At 44.8% G+C, this 26,959-nt stretch overlaps 1 long non-coding RNA gene across 6 annotated transcripts in view; it reads right to left on the bottom strand.

Annotated features, from left to right (window-relative positions):
• Window positions 1–26,959, bottom strand: part of LOC119566126 — a 67,038-nt gene that overhangs the window by 26,611 nt on the left and 13,468 nt on the right. Inside the window, exon 2 of one of the 6 annotated variants that reach the window (XR_005225186.2) lies at window positions 18,021–18,194. The exons of the other annotated variants lie outside the window; for them this stretch is intronic. This is a non-coding gene — a long non-coding RNA (uncharacterized LOC119566126). The remainder of the gene's footprint in view (window positions 1–18,020; window positions 18,195–26,959) is intronic. 6 annotated transcript variants of the gene reach the window in all.

Raw genomic sequence — 26,959 nt, 5'->3', positions numbered from 1 at the left:
AGAGTTGACCTGTTCCTGCGTCTTACCATGGGTATGTCTACGCTACGAAATTAGGTCGAATTTATAGAAGTCGGTTTTTTAGAAATCGGTTTTATATATACGAGTGTGTGTCCCCACAGAAAATGCTCTAAGTGCATTAACTCGGCGGAGTGCTTCCACAGTACCAACGCTAGAGTCGACTTCCGGAGTGTTGCACTGTGGGTAGCTATCCCACAGTTCCCGCAGTCTCCGTTGCCCGTTGGAATTCTGGGTTGAGATCCCAATGCCTGATGGGACTAAAACATTGTCGCGGGTGGTTCTGGGTACATATCGTCAGGCCCCCGTTCCCTCCCTCCCTCCGTGAAAGAAAGGGCAGACAATCGTTTTGTGCCTTTTTTCTTGAGTTACCTGTGCAGACGCCATACCACGGCAAGCATGGAGCCCGCTCAGGTAACCGTCACCGTATGTCTCCTGGGTGCTGGCAGATGCGGTACTGCATTGCTACACAGCAGCAGCAACCCCTTGCCTTGTGGCAGTAGATGGTACAGTAGGAATGGTAGCCATCATCACCATCATCATGTCCGAGGTGCTCCTGGTCGCCATTGTGAGGTCAATCAGGAGCACCTGGGCAGACATGGGCGCAGGGACTAAATTTGGAGTGACTTGATCAGGTCATTCTCTTTAGTCCTGCAGTCAGTCCTATTGAACCATCTTACGGTGAGCAGGCAGGCAATACGGATTGCTAGCAGTCCTACTGTACCATCTTCTGCCGGGCAGGCAAGAGATGAGGATGGCTAGCAGTCCTCTTGTACCATCTTCTGCCAGGCAGGCAAGAGATGAGGATGGCATGCAGTCCTTCTGCACCGTCTGCTGCTAGTCAAAGATGTAAAAGATAGATGGAGTGTATCAAAACAAGAAATAGACCAGATTTGTTTTGTACTCATTTGCAACCCCCCACCCCCCCCTCTAGGGGACTCATTCCTCTAGGTCACACTGCAGTCACTCACAGAGAAGGTGCAGCGAGGTAAATCTAGCCATGTATCAATCAGAGGCCAGACCAACCTGCTTGTTCCAATAAGAACAATAACTTAGGTGCACCATTTCTTATTGGAACCCTCCGTGAAGTCCTGCCTGAAATACTCCTTGATGTAAAGCCACCCCCTTTGTTGATTTTAACTCCCTGTAAGCCATGTTGTCAGTTGCCCCTCCCTGCGTCAGAGCAACGGCAGACAATCGTGCATCTGAGTTGAGAGTGCTGTCCAGAGCAGTAACAATGGAGCACTCTGGGATAGCTCCCGGAGGCCAATACTGTCGAATTGTGTCCACAGTACCCCAAATTCGACCCGGCACGGCCCATTTAAGCGCTAATCCACTTGTCAGGGGTGGAGTAAGGAAATCGATTTTAGGAGCCCTTTAATTTGAAATAAAGGGCTTCATCGTGTGGACAGGTGCAGGTTTACATCAACTTAACGCTGCTAAATTCGACCTAAAGTCCTAGTGTAGACCAGGGCCATGAAGCTAAAGTCAATACTGAGATTGACTTTACAGTTTCAGGATTGACTTTACAGAGCAACTAATTGTGATACCAAACAAAAGATGACTGAGTTCTCCAGTTATCTGTTCCTCTCTTGAAGCTAGTCTTTTTAAAATTCAAATATCACTAACAGTGAAAAATGCAAGGATGTGGGGGACACATGCAAAGTAAAAAGTTTCTATAACTTCTCATCTTATGATGAGTGGCTTTGTTACAAAAATATTAGCAAATTGCAGCTTATGCTTTTTGCAAGCATGAGGCAGAAACATTGAGGAAAATTTTTTGCATTTTATTTAGTACAACAGACTAAAAATATAATCAAGCTGTTGTTTTCCACTTCTAACCATAACTGTTGGGACTTGATGCCTCGGAATGTAAAGATTTATTACCTTCCAAGTTGACGCTGATTATTTTTTTTTTTTCCTTCGGCAAACTACAATGTGTGCTTGGACCACATTCAAAGTGTTTAAGTGGAGTGATCACTTCTTAAGGAAATAGACACTTGATACCTCTTTTCTGGCAAGTATGTTGCAATAGGAGTCTATATTCTTCATTTTTGTTTTTCCTTCAGTGGGAGTTTCTGTTGGTCAAGCTGGATGGTCATACAGAGACAAGGTGGAGGAGGGAAGTGATGGGTTTGGTTTTTTTTTTAATTCTACATTAGTTTTCCTAATCTATCAGTTTATATTTCCTAAAACAATGTTCCTTCCTGTGTTTTATAATTTAGATATATAAACTACTTCATGGTTAGCCTTGATTCTAAAGGAAGTTTCTGTGCTAGGTATTGAAACACTGACAACAATTCAACTTTATGGCCAACAATCAGGTGTGACTGAAGTATGGGTTAATTCCAAAAGATGTAAACATTGGACCTATTTATACATTTATTTTTGAATATATTAAAATTTAAATGTTAAAAATAAGATGTTGACACTTCTTCCACTATATCAGGTTGCTTTCATTTAAAGTTAGAGGGCAAAGAATTTTCAGGTACTCTAAGTTGAGCACCTACTGCACACTTAGTGCTTTATACCTGTGTAATATTTAACATGTTCCTATACAAAAAGCTCATCCAATGCTAGAGTGACATCTACTGGTAGTTTAGCTGTAATCTCTTTTCAAGAGGACACGTGTCTAGTTCAGGAGTACTTGTGGCACCTTAGAGACTAACCAATTTATTTGAGCATGAGCTTTCGTGAGCTACAGCTCACTTCATCGGAGGCATACTGTGGAAGCTGCAGAAGACATTATATACACAGAGACCATGAAACAATACCTCCTCCCACCCCATTCTCCTGCTGGTAATAGCTTATCTAAAGTGATTATCAAGTTGGGCCATTTCCAGCACAAATCCAGGTTTTCTCACCCTCCGCCCCCCCCCCCCCCCCCCACAAACTCACTCTCCTGCTGGTAATAGCCCATCCAAAGTGACCACTCTCTTCACAATGTGTATGATAATCAAGGTGGGCCATTTCCTGCACAAATCCAGGTTCTCTCACCCCCTCACCTCCCTCCAAAAACCACACACACAAACTCACTCTCCTGCTGGTAATAGCCTATCCAAAGTGACCACTCTCCTTACAATGTGCATGAAAATCAAGATGGGCCATTTCCAGCACAAATACAGGTTTTCTCACCCCCCCCCCTTCCCAAAAAAACACACAAACACAAACTCACTCTCCTGCTGGTAATAGCTTATCCAAAGTGACCACTCTCCCTACAATGTGCATGATAATCAAGGTGGGCCATTTCCAGCACAAATCCAGGTTTTCTCACCCCCCCCACCCCCATACACATACAAACTCACTCTCCTGCTGGTAATAGCTCATCCAAAGTGACCACTCTCCCTACAATGTGCATGATAATCAAGGTGGGCCATTTCCAGCACAAATCCAGGTTTTCTCAAACCCCCCCCCCCCCAACACACACACAAACTCACTCTCCTGCTGGCAATAGCTCATCCAAACTGACCACTCTCCCCACAATGTGCATGACAATCAAGGTGGGCCATTTCCAGCATAAATCCAAGTTTAACCAGAACGTCGGGGGGGGGGGGGGGTAGGAAAAAACAAGGGGAAATAGGCTACCTTGCATAATGACTTAGCCACTCCCAGTCTCTATTTAAGCCTAAATTAATAGTATCCAATTTGCAAATGAATTCCAATTCAGCAGTTTCTCGCTGGAGTCTGGATTTGAAGTTTTTTTGTTGTAAGATAGCGACCTTCATGTCTGTGATTGCGTGACCAGAGAGATTGAAGTGTTCTCCGACTGGTTTATGAATGTTATAATTCTTGACATCTGATTTGTGTCCATTTATTCTTTTATGTAGAGACTGTCCAGTTTGACCAATGTTCATGGCAGAGGGGCATTGCTGGCAGATGATGGCATATATCACATTGGTGGATGTGCAGGTGAATGAGCCTCTGATAGTGTGGCTGATGTTATTAGGCCCTGTGATGGTGTCCCCTGAATAGATATGTGGGCACAGTTGGCAACGGGCTTTGTTGCAAGGATAGGTTCCTGGGTTAGTGGTTCTGTTGTGTGGTATGTGGTTGTTGGTGAGTATTTGCTTCAGGTTGGGGGGCTGTCTGTAGGCAAGGACTGGCCCGTCTCCCAAGATTTGTGAGAGTGTTGGATCATCCTTCAGGATAGGTTGTAGATCCTTAATAATGTGTTGGAGGGGTTTTAGTTGGGGGCTGAAGGTGACGGCTAGTGGCGTTCTGTTATTTTCTTTGTTCGGCCTGTCCTGTAGTAGGTGACTTCTGGGAACTCTTCTGGCTCTATCAATCTGTTTCTTCACTTCCGCAGGTGGGTATTGTAGTTGTAAGAATGCTTGATAGAGATCTTGTAGGTGTTTGTCTCTGTCTGAGGGGTTGGAGCAAATGCGGTTGTATCGCAGAGCTTGGCTGTAGACAATGGATCGTGTGGTGTGTCTGGGTGAAAGCTGGAGGCATGTAGGTAGGCATAGTGGTCAGTAGGTTTCCGGTATAGGGTGGTGCTTATGTGACCATTGTTTATTAGCACTGCAGTGTCCAGGAAGTGGATCTCTTGTGTGGACTGGACCAGGCTGAGGTTGATGGTGGGATGGAAATTGTTGAAATCATGGTGGAATTCCTCAAGGGCTTCTTTTCCATGGGTCCAGATGATGAAGATGTCATCAATATAGCGCAGGTAGAGTAGGTGCGTTAGGGGACGAGAGCTGAGGAAGCGTTGTTCTAAATCAGCCATAAAAATGTTGGCATTCTGTGGAGCCATGCGGGTACCCATAGCAGTGCCACAAGTACTCCTTTTCTTTTTGCGAATACAGACTAACACGGCTGTTACTCTGAAACGTGTCTAGTTCAGTTGTCAGAGTAACAGCCGTGTCAGTCTGTATTCGCAAAAAGAAAAGGAGTACTTGTGGCACCTTAGAGACTAACCAATTTATTTGAGCATAAGCTTTCGTGAGCTACAGCTCACTTCATCGGATGCATACTGTGGAAAGTGTAGAAGATCTTATTATATACACACAAAAAGCATGAAAAAATACCTCCCCCCACCCCACTCTCCTGCTGACAATAGCTTATCTAAAGCGATCACTCTCCTTACAATGTGTATGATAATCTAGTTGGGCCATTTCCAGCACAAATCCAGGTTTTCTCACCTCCCCCCCCCCCCCCCCGCCACATACAAACTCACTCTCCTGCTGGTAATAGCTTATCTAAAGTGACCACTCTCCTTGCAAGGTAGCCTATTTCCCCTTGTTTTTTCCTACCCCCCCCCCCCCCGACGTTCTTGTTAAACCCTGGATTTGTGCTGGAAATGGCCCACCTTGATTATCATGCACAATGTGGGGAGAGCGGTCACTTTGGATGGGCTATTACCAGCAGGAGAGTGAGTTTGTGTGGGGGGGGAGGGGGGGCGGTGAGAAAACCTGGATTTGTGCTGGAAATGGCCCACTTTGATTATCATACACATTGTAAGGAGAGTGGTCACTTTAGATAAGCTATTACCAGCAGGAGAGTGAGTTTGTGTGTGGGGGTGGGGGGTGAGAAAACCTGGATTTGTGCTGGAAATGGCCCAACTTGATTATCATACAGATTGTAAGGAGAGTGATCACTTTAGATAAGCTATTACCAGCAGGAGAGTGGGGTGGGAGGAGGTATTTTTTCATGCTTTTTGTGTGTATATAATAAGATCTTCTATACTTTCCACAGTATACATCCGATGAAGTGAGTTGTAGCTCACGAAAGCTTATGCTCAAATAAATTGGTTAGTCTCTAAGGTGCCACAAGTCTTCCTTTTCTTTTTAGTTCAGTTGTGTCTAGATTAGGGGTTGTGGCCCTCTCAGGGGGTCATGAAGTTATTACATGGGGGGCGGGGGTCATGAGCTGTCAGCCTCCACCCCAAACCCTGCTTCACCTCCAGCATTTATAATAGTGCTACTCTGAAAACTACTTTTTAAAGTGTTTTTAATTTCTAAGGGGGGGTCATACTCTGAGTCTTGCTATGTGAAAGGGGTCACCAGTACAAAAGTTTGAGAACCACTGGTCTAGATGGAATAGGTTTAAGGTCTACATCACTGTGACCCAAAAAAGCTATTCATCCCTCAATCTTGCTGAATTCAGTATTTTCCCTGTCTGTCCTCAACCTGTATTTAATGGCATTTTCAAACCCAATGAAAGTTTCAGTACTGAATTTGAAGGCTTAGTTCAAGTTGCTCCACTACAATATATTTATCAAATACTAAAATTTCATAATCAAATTCTAACATCATCTTTTCTCTTCTCCTCTCCCCACAAAAACTTTGTGAAAAGAAACTACCACAACACGACAATGCTACAATTTAGGGTGCAGCAGAGAAAAACATACTCCCCTTTCTTCCCACTTCACTATTCAAGGCTGGTGAAGCATATCTATTGGATGAGCTTTACAGGTTGGATGTCCAAGCCATCAAGTGACACCTTTGGTGTGAAATCAGTTTTCCTTTTCCTGATGAACCCCACCAAGACTTATTTTAAGGTGTTTTTTATTCGCTTTGACACCTTTGTCATGGGGCCTATGTGGCATTTTATAGAGGTAGCAGCGCCACCAGCTACTCCACCATCCACTGTTGACATGGGGGTTGATCTGACATTGCTTATTGAACATTTGCAGCTGTTCTGCATTATCTACAGGATGTTCCCCTATCCACCACCTAGGGATGTGCCTCATGGGAGCTGATTGCTCCTTCACAGGCAGAGAAAAACATACCAGTATCTTTTTCTTCCTGATATGTTCAAATGAGAAATGCCTAGTGTAGGTTGCATACCGCTCCTATCTGGAGACAATTATACCATTGAAATTTAGCTCAGGCCCATCAACTATCTGCACAGGTTCAGTGTGTGGAATTCACAAAGGGGACTTAGGCAGTCTGTGGCCTAGTGTAATTTACAACCCCAAGTTAGGTGCCTAAATTCCATATATGGAAAGTTAGGTGCCTAATGGAACTCTTACAAGCCAGCCAGCAGCCGCCTAATCTACCTAATAAGAAGTGCCAAGGAGCATGGTGTGGCCCAAGCCCGACCCCTCTAAGGCACCTAGCCACCTGTGTCTACTCAGGATCCAGACGCATGAACACTCCAAGTGCCTCAGCAATTCCATCCTCTTTCAAGCAAAACCAAGGAGGTGCTGATACCACCATTTTAGCCTTTATCCCAGTCACCAGAGCACTTCCCCAGGATGTGGGAGACTGGGGTTCACTTCTCCCCGCTGATGTGGAGAAGGTCTCCCAGCTCCCAAGTGGTTGCCCTCATCCTCCTAATGCAGGGATGTCCCAACCCTGCTCACTTGGTCCTGCTATGCCACTTGGGGGAGGGGGATAAACAGCATGGTTAGGGCCCTACCAAATTCACGGACATGAAAAACATGTCACGAACTGTGAAATCTGGTCTTTTGTGTGCTTTTACCCTATACTATACAGATTTCCTGGGGGAGACCAATGTTTCTCAAATGGGGGGGGGGGGCTGACCCAAAAGGGAGTTGCAGCAAGGGTAGCATGGTTATTTTAGGGCGGTTGCAGTATTGCCACCCTTACTTCTGCGCTGCCTTCAGAGCTGGGTGACCGGAGAGTGGTGGCTGTTGGCTAGGCGCCCAGCTCTGAAGGCAGCGCAGAAGTAAGGGTGGCATACTATGGTATTGCCACTCTTCTGCGCTGCTGCCTTCAGACCTGGGTGGCTGGAGAGTGGCAGCTGCTGACTGAGGGCCCAGCTCTGCAGGCAGCAGTGCAGAAGTAAGGGTGGCAATACCATACCACGCTATCCTTACTTCTGTGCTGTGCTGGCGGTGGCTCTGCCTTCAGAGCTGGGTTCCCAGCCAGCAGCCACCGCTCTCTAGCTGCCTAGCTCTGAAGGCAGCGCAGCCGCCAGCAGCAGTGTAGAAATAAGGGTAGCAGTATCACAACCCTACCTACAATAATCTTGTGAGCCCCCACAACTCCTTTTTGAGTCAAGATCCCTACAGTTACAATATCGTGAAATTTCAGATTTAAATAGCTGAAATCTTGAAATTTATGATTTTTAAAATCCTATGACCGTGAAATTGACCAAAACGGACCCTGAATTTGGTAGGGCCCTAAGCATGGTGCAACAAACCCTATCTCAGCCTCATCCAAAGGGAGCATCAGCCTCATACTGACCTTACCCTCACTGAGCTGCTCAAACCAGCTTTAGAGCCAGAGGTGTGGCCCAAATCAGATACACCGCAACAGAGATTCTGGCTCTGTATACACAGAGTTATGTGTTTCCATTCACTGGCACCTACTCCAGCATCTCTGAAAATGTGAACAAGGGCAGAAAGTATATTTAAATAAGGCAGATTACATTCTCCTCTCCTCGCTTCCATAGTTCAGGAATGATAAATTCTTTGTCCTTGATGCAACACTGAAATATTTGTACTGGCAAGGAAAAGTGTCCAGGCCACTGTAGGGGCTCCAACAAGGCCCTTGATTGTGGTGATCTCTATGCTCATATCCATATTTCCTTTTCTTAGAACAAGAGTCGCCTCTGCACCTCTTCCTGATTTCCTTCACTCCCCCTGCACTATTTTGGTTGTTTCCAAATCATTCCCTACAAGCAACTTGAAGGCTTAGGCTCAGAATTGCAGCACCTAATTTTTAGGGATCCTGCCACTCAGTGGAATTCACACCCATGAATTAGGGTTCCAGGTTCCCTTTATGGTGCAAGGGGAGGACTAAGTACCTATGGCTATTTCTACACTACAAGTGCTAGAGCAGCACAGCTGCAGCTATGCCACTGTGGTGTGAAGACTGCCTGCACGGATGGAAGGGGTTTTCCCACTGATGTAGTTAAGCTACCTCTCTGAGACGCCGTAACTAGGTGGACAGAAGAATTCTTCCAGGTGCATCTGTACTAGGGATTAGGTCAACCTAATTACAGAGTTCAGGCTGTGACATTTTTCACAGCTCTGAGCAAGTGTGCTAGATCAATCTAATTTTTAGGCATAGATCACATCTAAGACTGGGATTCACAGAAGCCAGCAAGCTAAGCAGGGAGCTGCCTAAACTAGCCAGTAGCAAATGCTAAGGAGAGGAGTGGGCCTTAAACCCAAGTAAATGCACTAGCCACACTAGGCTATTGACTCATTTTTTCTCTCTCTGCCCCAGTGAATGGTGATAGTATGGTGAGGGCCACTGGGAAAGAGGCTTCTAGTGGACTGAGGCTGCTTGAATGTTTAGCTAGTTTAGGTGTACACAATACAAACACTTTCCTCTGTAGTTTTGTCCTACTTGGCTTTATGCAGATGGGAGAGAAAGTTAGCTCTAAGGATTCCTTGTTTATTTTTACTACTTAAACACTTTTACTACTTCCCATTTCCCCACTCCCACCCCTTTTCTTCACTTGTCTCTTTTGAAAGATGAAGTCTTATTAAGCCTGGGTAAACCTGTTCGTAAAAGAAAAGGAGGAATCAGATCAAACCTCAGCTCTTTACCCACTCAAATCCTAACCTCTCAGCCTCAAGACCTTTTGGTAGACCATTTCCCTCTGAGGTAATTCACCCTAAACCTCAGCTTATAGCCAATGCGTTCTGTTGGGTTTGTTTACGCCTTGAGGTATGCATGTACATTACAGTCACATGTAGCGAACATGGCCAATATCACACACTGTTGTTGTTGCCACCATTATGAACTGAATAGTTTTAAAAAAAATTAAGATGACCTTGAGTCTCTCTTGCTTTTTTGGCAGACACCTTGATATCAATGTTCGTACTATGGCAGCACACATATGACATGTTCCTCTACAGAAGAAACGAAGGCCAAGGATGCAACCTGACACCTAGCAGCACCAGCAACTAGCCACAGTTTAAGCCCACACCTACCATGTCCTTCCTCTGCAGCAAATACTTGGATGTGGACTAAGAGCTATCTGGGATTGCTGATAACGTACAAGAAAAATCACTAATGCATAAGCTGCACTAATGACTCAGTATACAGGGAATACTGCAGAAACAATGGGAAGGAAATATGGTCCAGTGGTTAGGACCACTAGCTTGGGTGACCTAGATTTAATTCACTGCTCTGCCACAGTTGTCCTGTGTGAGCTTGGGCAAATCACTTAGTGTCTCTCTGCCTCAGTTCTCCATCTGTAAACTGGGTAAAACCACACTTCCCTACCTGACAAGGGTGTTGTGAAGCTAAATGCATTCAAGATTGTGAGGTGCGCAGATTAAAAAAAAATCTAGAAAATAAAATAAGAATACTATCACCAATGGAAAAACTGTTACTGTATCAAAATGTTATGAATGGCTAGCGGTAATTGCCACTGATTAGTGCAGAAGTGCAGAAGCTGCAGGAAGAGACTTTGAGCTGCCTCTCTTGCATGAGACAAGGTATTACATCATATGTCTGAGTATAATGGAGACAGAAACAGATACAATGAAGCTCCATGAGATTATAGTTGCTAGTCTCAATTTGGCTGTATACTTCTTGGGAGCTAACATGCTGTGTGATAATCAAACACCTGTCTGGAACTGCTATATAATTTTGTCTTGCAGGTGGATGGCAATATTGGCCTCATCTTGCAAAGAGATTTACATGCATAGCTTTACAGCGTCCCATTGAGGTCCGCAGGAATAAGGGCCCTTGTGGCCAAGCCTTTATGGAGGCCCAATTGTAAATTATTAGTATAACTATATCAGTAATGTTTATTATTAAGATGCTCAGATACCATGGTGAGGTGTGTGATATTAAAAACAAAACAAAACAAAATCACTTGGGGCTAGATACACAATGCATAGGAGTGGCAATGCTCAGTATCATCATGCCTAACGTTTAGGCTCCTGGAAAGTCATCGGAGTTCACAGAGGCTGAGTTAGGCTTGCTGTACAATGACTGGAGGAAGCTAGGTACCTCAGAATGGGCTTCACAAAAACCAGCACGCTAGGTGACACCTTGCCTAAATTAGCCAGTGCATGATGCCAAGCTGAAGTGACAGGTGCCTAAGTCCAAGCTGCTGGGAGGTGCCTCCCACCACTTGGGAGTCCCAGCTGCAAACCCGCTCCTGGCAGTAAGCACTTATGCTGTTTTATAACAAGAAGCCAGGGTGCTGAAACTGTTCCCCTGTGACTAAATAATGTCACATTATGCCACAGCGAGAAAAACCTGAGCATGAGAATGACTTGGTTGGGGGAAGACCATGAGACAGTGCCCCTTTGCCCCATTACTTTTAAAAATTATTTACCCAAAGTGGAACAACTGTAACAGGAGACTGAGGGAGCCCCACAACAAAGAGAGGTGGCGGATTATAGTTCAAATCCCTTCCCTTCTCCCCCTCGCACCTCAGGTGGAGGGGTATTTGAATTGCAATGCGGGGTCTCACACAGCCCAAGTGAGTACACTGACCCCTGGTTCTCCTCCTCCTCTGGCATTCTGTGTAAACTCACCTATAGGGGCCTGATCCAGTAAGCGAGGGCTGAGCCCGCTTACAATATCAGGCCCTGCTGCTGAGTTAGATGGAGCAATGCCTATATTTCCCTGGTTCATGCAGTGCTCTGGGGCTTAGTTGTCTGGGTGCCAGCTGTGCTGCTGCAGAGTGCATGTTCAGAGGCAGAAATATTTGTGGCAAAGGAAGTTTTATGGAAAAAAATTAGGCACTGACAGAGTTTAGGTGCCTACAGTATTCAAGGGCAGCTGATTCTGCGATCCAGGTGCCTAAAGTGGCAGTTAGGCACCTAAGTCCTTTAGTGAAGCTAGGCCTTAGATAAGATGTATTGAACTTCCTTGCCCTCCAATTACAGTCCTATATACTAGTTTCTCCCATCTCCTTAACATTATCTTTTTTGATCTCCTATATTTTAATGTGTTCTTTTTCACCATTGTTCTCTTTAGTTTAGCTTTTGTATCATGAATGTGCACATGCATGGGGAAAAATATGGTTACTAACCTTCATAACTGTTGTTCTTTGAGGTGTGTTGCTCATGTCCACTCCATGTTAGGTGTGTGCGCACCACGGCACTGTTGCTGGAGATCTTCCCTGCAGTGGTAGCTGTAGAGTCGGCTCTAGTGCCCCCTGGAGCCCCGTGCCCAGGCACCAGTATAAGGGGCACCACCAGCCCCGACCCCTTCCAGTTCCCTCTTGCTGTTAACTCTGACGGCGGGGTAGGAGGATAGGTCATGGAATGGACATGAGCAACACATCTCGAAGAACAACAGTTACGGAAGGTTAGTAATGTTTTTTTCTTCTTCGAGTGCTTGCTCATGTCCATTCCATGTTAGCTGACTCCCAAGCAGGGCCCTTGGAGGTGGGCTAGGAGTTCACAGATGTGCTGATTGCAACACAACTCTCCCACAACTGGCATCATCTTCAGCCTGTTGGGTGATGACATAGTGGGAAGTGAAGGTGTGGATCGATGACCACATTGCTGCCCTGCAGATGTCCTGGATTGGTATCTGCACCAGGAATGCTGCTGAGGACACTTGCACTCCTGTAGAATGGGCTTTTGTGATAGCGGGGGCGGGACCTTCGCCTGTTCATAGCATGCCTGGATGCAGGCTGTGAGCCAGGACGAGATCCTCTGGGATGACACCGGGTGTTCTTTCACTCTATCCCCTACAGTGATGAAAAGCTGTGTCGACTTGTGGAAGGGCCTAGTACTCTCAATACAGAAGGCCAGGGCCCTTCTAACATCTAAAGAATGTGAATGCCTTTCCTCATATGTGCTGTGAGGCTTCGGAAAGAAGACAGGCAGAAAGATGTGTTGGTTAATATGAAACTGTGACACCACCTTTGGTAGGAAGGCTGGGTAGGGGCACAGCTGGACCTTATCTTTAAAGAACACAGTATATGGAGACTCTGATGTCAGTGCTTGAAGTTCTGAAACTCTCCTGGCAGAAGTAATTGCCACCCTGAATGCAACCTTCCATGAGAGGAGCCTGGATAAAACGAGGTTTAAGTCCCAAGGCGGATTGGGTTGTGAACCTGCAGGTAAAGTCTTTCCAACCCTTTGATGAACCTACTTGTCATTTCATAGGTGAAGAGTGGTCTGCCCAGGACCGGAGGATGGAAGGCTGAGATGGCAACCAAGTGGACCTTGACTGATGACAGCACCAGACCTTGGAATGTCAGATGAAGTAAATATTCTAAGATGGACTGCAGGGAAACTTGAGCCAGGCCAAGGTTCTGTTCAGCTGCCCAGCAAGTGAAATTCTTCCACTTAGCCAGTTAGGTAGCCCTACTAGAGGATTTTCTGCTACTTAGCAAAACCTGTTGGACCTGCTCCAAGCAGGCCCACTCCTCAGGATTAGACATGCAGCAGCCATGCTGTCAGGTGCAGGCAAGCGAGGTTCGGATGAAGCAGTCATCCATGATCCTGCAAGATCAGGTTTGGCTTGAGCGGGAGTGCCAACAGGGCTGGAACTGCAAGATCCAGAAGCATGCCAAACCAGTGTTGACAAGACCAAGTTGGAGCAATCATGATAACCTCTGCCCTATCCCTCTTGATCTTCAGGAAGATCTTTTGAATTGGTGAACTGGAGGGAAAGCGTACAGCAGGTCGTTGGTCCACGACAGCAAGAAGGCATCGGATACGGAGCCTTTGTCTTGACCATGCCTAGAACAAAACTGAGGGCATTTCCCATTCTGTGCAATGGCAAACAGGACCACCTGGGGAATTTCCCACCTCTGGAAGGTGAAACTGGCAACCTCTGGGTGGAGAGACCACTCATGGCAAGAGGAAAAGGACCTGCTGAATTGATCCACCAGCACATTCTGATCCCCGAGGAAATGTGATTCTTCCAGGTGAATGGAATGCATCTGATGAAGTGAGCTGTAGCTCATGAAAGCTTATGCTCAAATAAATTGGTTAGTCTCTAAGGTGCCACAAGTACTCCTTTTCTTATATGGAAATATGTGTCCTTTAAATCGAGGGTGGCATACTGGTCTCCTGGATCTAAGGAGGGGATTATGGAGGCCAGGGAGATCATGCGGAACCTCAGATTTTTGAGATACTTGTTGAGGTGTTGCAAGTCTAGGAAGGGCTGTAGGTCCTCTTTTGCCTTGGGGATCAGGAAATAACAAGAGTAGAATCGCTTCCCTCTCCATTCTGAGGGATCTACCTCCACAGCCCCCACCTGCAGGAGGGTTTGCACCTCCTGGATGAGAAGTTGCTCGTGAGAAGGGTCCCTGAAGAGGGACGGGGACGGGGGGGTAAGGTGTAGGGATAGACAAAAGTTGAAGCATGTACCCCTCTGCTATGGTACTGAGTACCCAACGGTCTGATGTGATTGATGACCATGCAGGGAGGTAGGGCAAAAGGTGGTTCGAAACCAAAGGGTGGAATGGATCTGGGAGCGAGACTGGTAGGTCATCCCCAAGCGTGCTTTCAAAAGGCCTGCCTGTTTCTGCTCAGGAACTGACTTGTGCCCTGCTGAGGTGTGGAAGAGGAAGGCTGGCCCTGATGGTGTTTATAACCTTTCCCTTTTCTTCTACAGGGCTCATATCTGGGATGCCCTGAGAATCTGGGTGGCTGTTGCAGTCTAAAGTGTTTCCTCAAGGCCAACGGTGTGTAGAGACCTAAAGATTGCACCATAGCCCTGGAGTCCATGAGGCCATGCAGCTTGGTGCCTGCCTGTTCAGAGAACAGATCTCCAAGGGGAGATCTTGTACCAACTGCTGAACCTTGTGGGAGGGTCCCAATGATTGGAGCCACAAACTATGTCTCATGGTGACTGCCGATGCCATTGTCTCAGCCACCGAGTCTGCTGCATCCAAGGCGGCCTGGACTGAGATTTTGGCCGCTGCTTTCCCTTCCGCCATGATGGCCAGGAATTCCTGCTTTGACTCTTGACGTACGGAGTCCTTAAACTTAGCCATTGAGTTCCAGACATTAAAATGTCTGCTGGTTGGAGATACGAAGTTGTAGGCCATTAAATAAACCTTCCTACCAAATAAATTGATCCGTTTATCATCCTTATTTTTTGGTGTGGCACTTGCCTGTCCCTGTCTGTCTGATCATTAGCAGCAGAGACCACCAGGGACCCCAGGGGAGGGTGGGAATACATGTATTCAAACCCTTTGGCTGGAATATAGGACTTGGATGTTGAAGGCAGAGATGATGGGGTCTGGCACAGTGCTGTAACCAACTTCACCACCCCATCATGTACTGGCAAGGCCACTTTGCAGGGGGCTGCTGCAGCCAAAATATCGAATATGCTGTCTGCGGGCTCCTTTAGCTCTTCCACCTCTAAACTCAGGTTCATAGCGACTTGTTTAAGGAGCTGTTGGTGAAACCTGAAGTCGTCCGGCAGCAACAAATTAGTGGGACCTGTGATCGTCTCATCTGGGGATGAAGAGGAGGAGGCCACCGCTACCAGAGGGTTCCTCCACTTTCACCAGGGCTTCCTCTACCAGGGGTGGCGATGGGGTCTTGGCACCGGTGTCGGAATCCAAGCCAGGATCCGGAACTGGTTTGGGTGGGGCTGCAGCCCGCCTCTTGGAGACCGCTGAAGATGGGGGCTGAGAATATGGCCTAGATACCAGTGGGAATCCCCATGGTTTCAGTACTGCCATTGTACCGGCCACTGCCCCTGAGGCCATGTGCTCACAGATGGCCCGGCACCAAAATCTGGTGCATAGGCTGGATGATGGTGCCTCCTCAGCAGAGGGATGAAGTCCAATGAAGATTTCCTGCCTGAAGGCCAAGGCTATGGTGGGAGGCCAGAGAGCAGTGCCTGGGTGGGACATGCATGTCGTGGCGACTGATGCTTTGGCACTGGAGACCGGTGCTGGAGTGCTGGAGATCGGTGCTGGGCAGCCGGGGACTGGCATGGTGTTGGAGACCAGTTCTGGGTCAGGACCACTGTGGAGGGCCCATGGCAGGCTTCCCTCTGGAGGGGGTCACCTTTGAGGGCTCCGAGGGAGCAGGCGGGTGGTCCCATGGGGTTGGCAGCATCGGAAGGGCCATGAGGGCCCTTCCTGCCTGAAACACCTCCAGTGCGGAGGGGGCTCTCAAATGTGAAGTGCCCTGGCCACTCCCAGGAGTGGGTGGTGGGTCCCAAATCAGGCTCGCACTGCGGGTGGACTCATCGCCACCCTGAATGCAGCCCTGCGGAGGACAAGTGGCCTGGCATGGGTCTCGCCTCGTCAGCCCCTCCCCTCTTGTCCCTCTTCAGCAGCGGGGAGCACCCTTTCAGTGCACTGCTTCTTGTGCCACTTTCTCAGCACTGAGAATGGAGAATGGTGCCGGGTGGGGGTGGGGGCACAGTGCCAGAGGAGCACTGCACACTGAGGCCGATGTGCTCGGTGCCGAATCTGAGCAGTTCAGCTCCAAATGCAGCTTCCATTAGCAGGGCCTTCAAACGAATGTCCCTGTCCTCTTGGGTTCATTGCCTGAAGCTCCAGCAGATTTTACACCTGTCCTTGATGTGAGCTTCCCCAAGGCTCTTTAGGCAGCTTGAATGAGGGTTGCTCACTGGCATGGGCTTATTGCAGGCAGCATGTGGTTTGAATCCCGGGGACCGGAGCATGCCCTGTCCCTGGGACGCGTCCCCTGATGGGACCATTATCTAACTTCACCAACTATATCTAACACTAAGATTAACTAAGTACAAAAAAACAATCAAATTCAACCACTGGAGAAGGCTTGCAAATGCGAGAAAGTTGTTCCAGCAACTGTCACAGCAGCAAGAAGGAACTGGCAGTGTGTGAGGCCAGCAGTGCCCCTTACACTGGCGCATGGATGTGGGGCACCAGGGAGAGCTAGAGCCGGCCCTACGGACAAAACCTGGCGGGGAGAGGAATCTCTGGCAACAGTGCCCACAGTGTACACACACCTAACATGGAAAGGACAAGAGCAAGCACTCGAAGTTAAAATACAATGCCCTGTTCCAAACACTGGAAGCAGCCCTTGCGTCCTCTGGTTTTACTCTATTTTATAATTCAGTTACATGTTGTTCCGCTTCATTTCACATTTTCAAATAATTAGATGGTATTGTCTGGAATGTACACAACATTTTTCATATTCATCAAAATAATATGATGATTTAACATCTGCATTAACGTTAGGCATGCTCCATTATAAAGGTTTGATTCTGATCTTGGATGAGTGAGGGAACATGCAGCAGTACGCAGCACCACAGAAAAAAAAAATCACCTATTACACTCGCACATATAATGCATGACCTCATTCCATGCAAGTGAGGGGATCAAAGGTCTTAATATTTCTTCCTGCAGCTAAAGGACTAATCATTAATGTTGACTCATAGCCATTCATAACATTTTGATATATTTACAGCTTAACTTCCACTGCTGATGGCATCCTTATTTGATTTTCTAGATTTTAGTTAAGGTCTGGGACAGGGACTGTCTCTTTTTTATGAATGGGGAAAGTGCCATGCAGACTTGTGGAGCTATATTTGTAATACCTCCATCACATGTCAGGATTAAATGTTTTGTTAGCTTATTGAGCTCAGTATCAGTTTGATTCAAACCATCCAAAACATGAAATTCAATATTTGAGAAAGAATTCTGAATAATTTTTTTTAAAATGTTCAGCATAATACAGAACCACAGGAGTGAAAGAACTGCAGTATTAGGTCAGTCCAAGGGACAAATCTCCCCCGCCCCCCAAGCAGGTCATCCTGAAGAGAGGCTACATGAGGGGGAGGGATCAGGATCTGGAGATGCTGCATGAGCGCTTCTGTAGAGTCTAGTGCAATGGGCGGGGGGGGGAGCGGGAATTGAGAGTGAGCCACTAGGTGAGCTCTGTCAGTCGTGTGTGTGTGTGGGTAGGGTGGGAGCACAAGTAGTACAGAAATTGGTTCAGCTCTGAGGCTGGAGCAACAGCTGCAGAGTGACACTATTCCTGCTCTCCAGCTTGAGCGGGAGGACTGTTCCCCTTGAAGACACAGCTTGGCCTCATGAGCTTTTCACGGGAGAAAGGATTTGGGCCTAAGAACAAATTGCTCTTAATTAAGAAGATACACTAAATTGGTCTGGAGAGGCTTAATTTGTGATGTGCACTGTCATGTAACTACCTTGTTTCACTCCACAGCAATCCCATGATAGAAATGAAGTACTTGGAGTGGGAACCCTGCCCAATCCTCTTCAAACTGGGGGATGAAGAAAGCTGTATGTAACAGGAGGCCATGAGGAGAGGCAAAGTGGAAGATCCTTGAGGGCTCCAATAGAAATGCAGAGCTTTCTTCTCCCTAGGAAACCTCATTATTATTTGCATTATAATGGTGCCAAAAAAACCCAACCCCGCATCAAGATCGGGACCCCAATGTAGTAGGTGCTGGATAAACCCCCAGTAAGAGACAAACAGCTTACAAACCCCAAACAGCTTACAAGGTAACCAGACACACAATGAGAGAGAGAATTATTATCATCCCCATTTTAAAGCTGAGTCACAGATTAGCTGACTTGCCCACAGTCACACAAGAGCTATACAGATATCCTGAGTTCTAGCCCAAAACCTTAACCACAAGTTCATCTTTATTTGGCCCTATGTGCATTATAAGTGGCCACCCCTAAAAGTCATTCTTTAGGTCAACAACTCTATCATTGGGATCCCTTAATCACAAAAATTGGACCAGTCCTGAGCATTGTTTCCACTACTACACAACAGCCCTAGAGTCAATTCCCAGATCTGGTCTCTATCTCTTGCTTTTTGAGCCAGGAGAAGCACCAAAACAGTGCTGAAATTCTAGTGGGAACAAATGCCTTAAATCTCCATAAAAAAGCATGAGTCCTACTTAAGCAGAGCATTCAAGATGAAGAAGTAAGACTTTTCTCACTTACAGCAAAATAACAATGTTTAGGTGGAAATGTATATTACACTCTTCACCATGGTGTCTAAGCATTTAATTACCTAGCTGGTGAGTTCTTTATCTAAATTCTTGCAACTCTTCCCCACCCCCCACACACATGGTGGGGGGACGGACCCTAATCTGTTCCCTTATAATTCAATGGAAGTTTTGCCACTGACTTTAGTGGGAGCAAGACTGAACCTCTTTAAAATCCATGAGATTTTTAAAAAACAAAAAACATTGAGTTATTTTTCTCTTTTGTTTTTTGAGCTTTTAAATACACTTGAGCCATGTTTTCAAGCTTTTCTCCACAACCTTACGGGCTAGAAACTTACCTGTGTTTTTAAATGAAAGCTGAGATTCCCATATCATCACAGGATTCCTGGAGATGGGGCTTTATGAAAAACACCAAATATTGCAAGACTTGTGATAAATATCACAAGAGTTGGCAAATTGAGTCTTATTTTCTATATCTTAAAGCAGCTATAAATGAATCATTCCAGACATTTTCTAGGGTTATATCCAACACCCAGCCCATCAAGTAATCAGAGCTCAGATCCAAATTATTGAATTATAATATCTTAGATGAAATCTTATGACCAAGTTATAGTTCTGGTCATTTTCTGAGGAAAACAGACGGCCTAGCTTCAACCACCCTTATTGAGGTCCTGAGATCATTCTGCCCTAACCCCAGACAGAGGAACCTCTTGGTTCAAAGCCTAGAAGCAAGAACTTGTCTTCCCCTTAATGAGCTAGTCCTCCTCCTCCTTCTTTCTTCCAGGCACACTAGCGTTCTCAGGGCAGGTCTACACTACTAATTTACATTGGCACAGCTGCATCGATGCTCTAAGCTGATGGGAGAGAGCCCTTTTGTCTTAATAACTCCACCTCCGTGAGAAGTGGTACCTATGTCAGAAGGAGAAGCTCTCCGGCCAACATAGCGCTGTTTACATGAGGGAGGAGGGTAAAGGTCAGTATAACTATGTCGCTCACGGGTGTGGATTTTTCACACGCACGTCTAGGGTTGCCAATTCTAGTTGGACTTATTTCTGGAGGTTTCATCACATGACATAATATTTAATTAAAGATTAATCTTTAATTCCTGGAGACACCAGGACAATGCTGGAGGGTTGGCAACCCGACCTGAGCAATGCAGATATACAAGTTTAGACCAAGCCTCAGACCCAAGGCATCCAGTTCCTTCCAGGCTTAAAACAGAGCAACACTCCCTATCCTAGTACAGTCAACCCTCTGTAACCTGCTTCATCCCTTTTATCTCCTTTTTCCTACCTACTTATTTCTTACAGCTGTAGTATCCTCCCTCCAGGCTTGACAGTCATAGCAGACACTGCAAGGGAGAACTGACTGCAATACCTAGCTGCAAGCCAGATATTTAAATAATTTCTGTGCTGACCCAGAGTGGGAGGTTGGCATATCCTATCACATGCATCAAACATCCATATATGGGGTACTTCTTCAGTGTCCGAAGGGGACAAATAGTTGATACTGTTATTCTGTTATTAAACCCTGAAAGATTTTAATCTTTCCTGTCACGAATCCAAAATGTTTAAAATATCTAGTGAATTGGTAACATCTAAAATAGATACATTAGATCCCTGTCCTGCAATAAACTCCACAGGAGTGTGTACCCCCATTGACTTCAGTGAGGGTTCTTGCAGGGTCAGGGACCATTCATGTGGATCTCTTTATAGGATCAAGGCTTTAGCTTCTTTCCCTGTCACTGTGATTGTTCTAGCCACATTACCCTTCAACTGGGAATGTGTGATGCACATGACGCTGCATGATTCAAAGATTTTAAGGCCAGAAGAGAGCACTGTGATCATCTAGTCTGGGGGGGGCGGGGGGGGGGGAATTTCCCTGAGTGGAAAAGAAAAGGGGGAAAACACTATCTAACTATACTATGACAGACTATACTGTAAAATATTAAAAACTTACTAAAAACTAACACATACAATATATTTACAGCAATAATGCAGTAGAAAGGAGCTGAGGACAATGAAGATTCTGATTCAGACCACGTGGCAGTAAGAAGGAACTGGAGAGGCGTTGGCCCACACCACACTTTATACCCCCGGTTCAGAGCACAAGGAGAGCAACAGTACATTTATGGGTCAATGGACACTGCTTGTGAAATAATTCTGGACTCAGGTGCATGATGCACATATGTACCCACATGTGGAATACACCTAGGGACCATCACCTGAAGAAGAATGGATATTTCTGCTTCAGTCCTCTAGTAAAACTAAGTGTATACAAACTCAGAAACAATATGTTCTCCTTGACTCTGGTGATGGGAAAGCTTTTCTGATCTTAGATTCAAAATCAAGAGGATTGTTTAGGCAATTTGGAAATATCCTGGTTTATCACATTTTAATAGGTCTATATAAAACCTACAAGTGTCTATTAAGACTATGTCATTAAGATAATACCTTCTAAAGCATTCACTATATATCTATTTAAGATGTTCAAGTTCCATATTTACTTCTTCTCACCTACGGTAGATTTTTTGAAAACTTTTTTCCTAGCAAAACATTTACAATATGTACTGACATGACTATTTTGAAGGGTTTTTTAAAATTTTGTTAATTCATTAATTGATTTGATGTTATCTGATTTTTAATTAGATTTTAAGGTCATTGGGACAGGGACTATATTTTTGCACCGTGTCCGTACAGCACCTACACAATGTGGTCCTGGACCATGACTGGGATTCCTAGATGTTATCAAAATACAAATAAATAACAACAAAATATATTTTAAATAGCCTAATTAATGAGGCTCTATAAAATATAGATTGGATTCACCGACAAATGTTATATTTACTTATTTTCCTGATGAGGGAACACCATTAGCAATCATCTCCTTTAATGCAGAAAAAGCCTCTCGTTGAAGGGGATGGTGTTACTTTCTGTAGGGGGCTTCTTTCATTTCCTGGGTTAAATTATTATACCATATCATGAAACAGATGCAGCTATAACTACTACTAAATCTACTTCTACATATTTTAAATTTAAGCTGGGCCACTGGACAAAATAACCCTTGCCTCACTTACTCTGATTTGGCACTTTTCTGGCACTACAACAAACACAGATTTTAAAGGTATGAAAGTAAGCCAGTATGAGACCAAAGAACTTCTCAAGGACCATGACCTGTTCAAATTTATCACTGAGTTTTCTGTACTGTCAGTCCATAATGTATTGCAGTTAACACATTAATTTGGTTTACTATCAGCCAATAACTATATAAATGGGATTTGGTCAGAGCTAGTACCCATGTCTTTGTATATGTTAAAGCTTTATTTACCTCAATGTAATTTGAAATAGTTTCCTAAAGGATTACAACATCCATGAATGTGTCTATCCTCTAAACTGTCATTAATTTCAATTTAGGCCCTTTCAGTTCACTCATTTACTTGTATTTAGATAGATGGATTCTTCCCCTCTCCCTATGGGGTACAATTAATACCTCAGAAAGAAATAAATGGCTTACCTTGATTATCACTACAAAGGGTTTTCTCCCTCCCCCGCCCCCCCCCCTCTCCTGCTGGTAATAGCTCATCTTAAGTGATCACTCTCCTTACAGTGTGCATGATAAACACCCATTTTTTCATGTTCTGTGTGTATATAAATCTCCTCACTGTATTTTCCACTGAATGCATCCGATGAAGTGAGCTGTAGCTCACGAAAGCTTATGCTCAAATAAATTGGTTAGTCTCTAAGGTGCCACAAGTCCTCCTTTTCTTTTTGAGAATACAGACTAACATGGCTGCTACTCTGAAACCTTAGAAAGATATATTGTTCCTTGGGTCCTTTCACTTATTTCCCATTCTTTTTCTTCTTTTATTCCTGGACTGCCTTATGTATTTACAACAGTTCTTCAGAGAAATAGCAACCTTCCCCCCACCACACACATACACTTCTGTCTCTCAACAATTTTCCTCCTTTTCAGTCAAAGGCAAGAGTTTCAATTTCCCAATCTTCTCTATTATCACATGCCATTTCCTTTTTCTGGGCCCATCCTTGATTCCTGGTGTACCCAAATGTCTCCTCAATTTCAACAGAAGTTTAGTATGGTGGAGGAATGAAGGAGTCAACCCTTCCACCTTACTGCATACTTTGGACTGATACCTCTCCTAAAGAGACAGTGGTGTTCAGTCTGTTGGAAAAAAGGTTGCCTCAGTCAAGTCCCTCTTTCATTTGCATGTAACACTCATTATGAAGAGAATTATGCCAAATATTTATACTGTATTGGATAACAGACTGACTTTTAAAACTGAGTTTATTTCTTCAGAAGAAAGAAAAGGAGTACTTGTGGCACCTTAGAGACTAACAAATTTATTTGAGCATAAGCTTTCGTGAGCTACAGCTCACTTCATTGGATGCATAAGGTGCAAAATACAGTGGGGAGATTTATATACACAGAGAACATGAAACAATGGGTGTCACCATACACACTGTAAGGAGAGTGATCAGGTAAGGTGAGCTATTACCAGCAGGAGAGCCGGGGGGGTGGGGGGAACCTTTTGTAGTGATGATCAAGGTGGGCCATTTCCAGCAGTTGACAAGAACATCAGAGGGACAGCGGGGGCGGGGGGGTCGGGGGGAGAATAAACATGGGGAAATAGTTTTACTTTGTGTAATGACCCATCCACTCCCAGTCTTTATTCAAGCCTAAGTTAATTGTATCCAGTTTGCAAATTAATTCCAATTCAGCAGTCTCTCGTTGCAGTCTGCACATCTACCAATGTGATATAGGCCATCATGTGCCAGCAATGCCGCTCTGCCATGTACGTTGGCCAAACTGGACAGTCTCTACGTAAAAGAATAAATGGACACAAATCAGACGTTAAGAATTATAACATTCAGAAACGAATTGGAGAACACTTCAATCTCTTTGGTCACTCGATTACAGACCTAAAAGTGGCAATTCTTCAACAAAAAAACTTAAAAAACAGACTCCAGCGAGAGACTGCTGAATTGGAATTAATTTGCAGACTGGATACAATTAACTTAGGCTTGAATAAAGACTGGGAGTGGATGGGTCATTACACAAAGTAAAACTATTTCCCTATGTTTATTCTCCCCCCCTCCCCCCACTGTTCCTCAGAAGTTCTTGTCAACTGCTGGAAACGGCCCACCTTGATTATCACTACAAAAGGTTCCCCCCCTGCCACGCCCCCCCGCTCTCCTGCTGGTAATAGCTCACCTTGCCTGATCACTCTCCTTACAGTGTGTATGATGACACCCATTGTTTCATGTTCTCTGTGTATATAAATCTCCCCACTATATTTTGCACCTTATTCATCCGATGAAGTGAGCTGTAGCTCACGAAAGCTTATGCTCAAATAAATTGGTTAGTTTCTAAGGTGCCACAAGTCCTCCTTTTCTTTTTACGGATACAGACTAACACGGCTGCTACTCTGAAACATTTCTTCAGAAGCAGGCAATGATGTGAAGAGAGATGAGGCTGACTGAATGTAACTCTATTTTTTTTGGTTCTCCTGGACTGAGAGAGGCATTGCTCATTACCTCATTTATTTTATGAAGAATTTTCATCCTTATCCGGTTGATAACTCAGCTCTAGATTATGGATTAGATCAAAAGCTATCAGAGAAGATAGTTTTAAAGATGATGTTATTTCTATTAAAGTTGATTTCAACAGCTCCAACATCAAAAATCTGAGATTTTTTTTAAAGGGCAACATGAACTCCCCCAAGCTACTTCTTAATTTCTGAAAAATATCCTTGATGTAGCCTTTGAGTACATATTACTAATAACAGTTAATACAATGCTAAAGGTACAACTGTCTCAACATTTGTCATCTAGCAACTAAAGTGTAGGAGTATTCTATATCCCACCCTGAAGCCAGATAGATTCACTTCCTGGAGCAGAGGCTTTTTCACCCTGTGCTGATTCCTGACATACCTCTTTATTTCATTTTTTAAAGTTGTGGAAACATAAGGCATTAAAATCCTACAGGCTCAATGCTGCTCCCAATTAATTCAATGGGAATTTGGCTATGGACTTGGAAGGAGGATTATGCAGTTCTAAGCATCTGAGGCTAAATTATAACATGTTGGAACACTGGCACTTGGATCACAATGTTCTCATTTGTTGATTAATGGTCTTCATCGTAAAGAAAAACACTGAGCAGTGGATGTGCATTAATTATTATTTCTACTGTTTATTACTTGTATAGCACCAGCAGAATACTAGGTGCTTTATAGCAAGGTAGGACAGCAAGATCCCTGCTGTAAAGAGTTTACAGTCTAAATAGACAATGTACAAACAAAGGAAGGGACAATGTAGCTAAGCAGAGACGTTAAAACCCTTTTTAGTTATACAAGTTGTGTCTCAAGTTTTCCCCTTCTCCCACAACCTTTATAATTAAATTGTATCTAAAGCTTATGAACGTCAGGACATTTCTCTGTAGGGGGAAATAAGGACAGACCAGAGTCAGATAGGTCTGTTGGAAGAGGTGCAGTTTGTGAGAGGAAATTGAAGGAGAAGAGGATAGAGGCATGGTGGATTGGGTAAGAGATGAGGGTTTCAGGAAAAGAGATGATGTTGAAGTGAGCCTGGGAGAGGAGAGAGGGGGAAGAATATGAAGGGATGGTTAGTCTTGCCACCTGGACACAGAGAGAGAGGGAAGGGAAGAGGAGAAGGAGTTTTGGGAAAGCCAGATTGTGTGAGCTTGAAAGAGAGGACAAGGAGCTTGAGTTTGAGGATAGAGGCAAGGGGAAGTCAACAAAGGGATTTGAGGATGAGCTAGGGTTGGTTGGGAAAACAAGCTAAGCAGATGATTTCTGTAGCAGCAGCATTTTAGATGAATTGAAGAAGGGCGAGATGGGACTCCAGAAAGGAGAAGGTTGCAGTTCGGGAGACAATCAGGCAGCAGTGCAACTATTAAAAGGGTTGCAGGTAGCAACAATGTATATTTTGAAGCTGTGTTGCAGAAATGTTAACATAACAGTAAAATACTGGGATAGTGTACTGGTGTCCTGCCTTCCCCCTCCAGTGGTTGTATGTGCAATTAGGTCTCTGGATTAGGGTATTGGTGGTGGGATAAGAAAAACAGGCAGATTTTTTAGATTTATATAGGAAGAGCCAGCAGGATTAAACTGCAGGCTCAATATAAGGGGAGAAGAAAGAGGACTAAAAAAATTACGCATAGGTTGGAAGCCTTTGGGCTCAGAGAACTATGGAATTGCCAGTAGTATTGGAGACGGGCAAGAAGAGAAGTCTGGGGGGAGACAGGAATTAAGATGTAGCCAGTTTGCTTAGTGGTGGACAGTTGCGGATACGTTATTTAAGGAGAAAAGGCATGGAATTAACCAAGAATGTGTCCCTTATCACCCTGATCACTTTGCTTCTCTGTTGTATCTCTTTCCCCAACTCTCTCTCTGTTCTTGCCTTTTAGAGTGTACACTCTTTGGGGCAGGGGCCATGTCTTCCTATGTATTTGAGCAGCACCTGTTTTATGTGAGCAATAGGAGGCTATTTTAGGAATAATTTGTGCTATTTAATGGCACAGCTCCAGGTTTTAGTACCTCAGCCTGTCTCAAGTACAGATTCTTATTCTGTCTTATTCTGGGCTAGATTCTGATTTTAATTACGTCAGTGTAAATCCAGATTAACGTCTTTGACTTCAGTATTGCTAACCCTCTGTAAGTACCTAAGGGTCAGAATATGCTCCGTTACATCAAAATTAACAAATTAAAACTCTAGCTGTTTGAGTCTGATGCACAAGTTGTAAAGTGTCAAATTGATAACAACTAACACTTTGTGTTCACCATCCATTGTCAGTTTGGACTAGATCGGGGTTCTCAAACTGGGGGTAGTGACCCCGCAGGGGGTCACAAGGTTATTACATGGGGGGTTGCGAGCTGTCAGCCTCCACCCCCAAATCCTGCTTTGCCTCCAGCATTTATAAGCGTTAAATAAAAAAAAGTGTTTTTAATTTATGCGGGGGGGCGCACTCATAGGTTTGCTGTATGAAAGGGGTCACTAATACAAAAGTTTGAGAAACACTGCGCTAGATGGCAATGCAAAGTAAAGTCACTTCTCACACTGCTGTCTGCGAGAGAGGGGCATGAATCAAATAGATTTATAATTCATGAAAGGAAAGCACCATCAGCTATAGAG

This window comes from Chelonia mydas, chromosome 4 (assembly GCF_015237465.2).
Source record: "Chelonia mydas isolate rCheMyd1 chromosome 4, rCheMyd1.pri.v2, whole genome shotgun sequence".
In the NCBI taxonomy this organism is placed as follows: domain Eukaryota; kingdom Metazoa; phylum Chordata; order Testudines; family Cheloniidae; genus Chelonia; species Chelonia mydas.
Note: the sequence above shows the minus strand (reverse complement) of the source record. Positions and strands in the feature narration are given on the sequence as shown.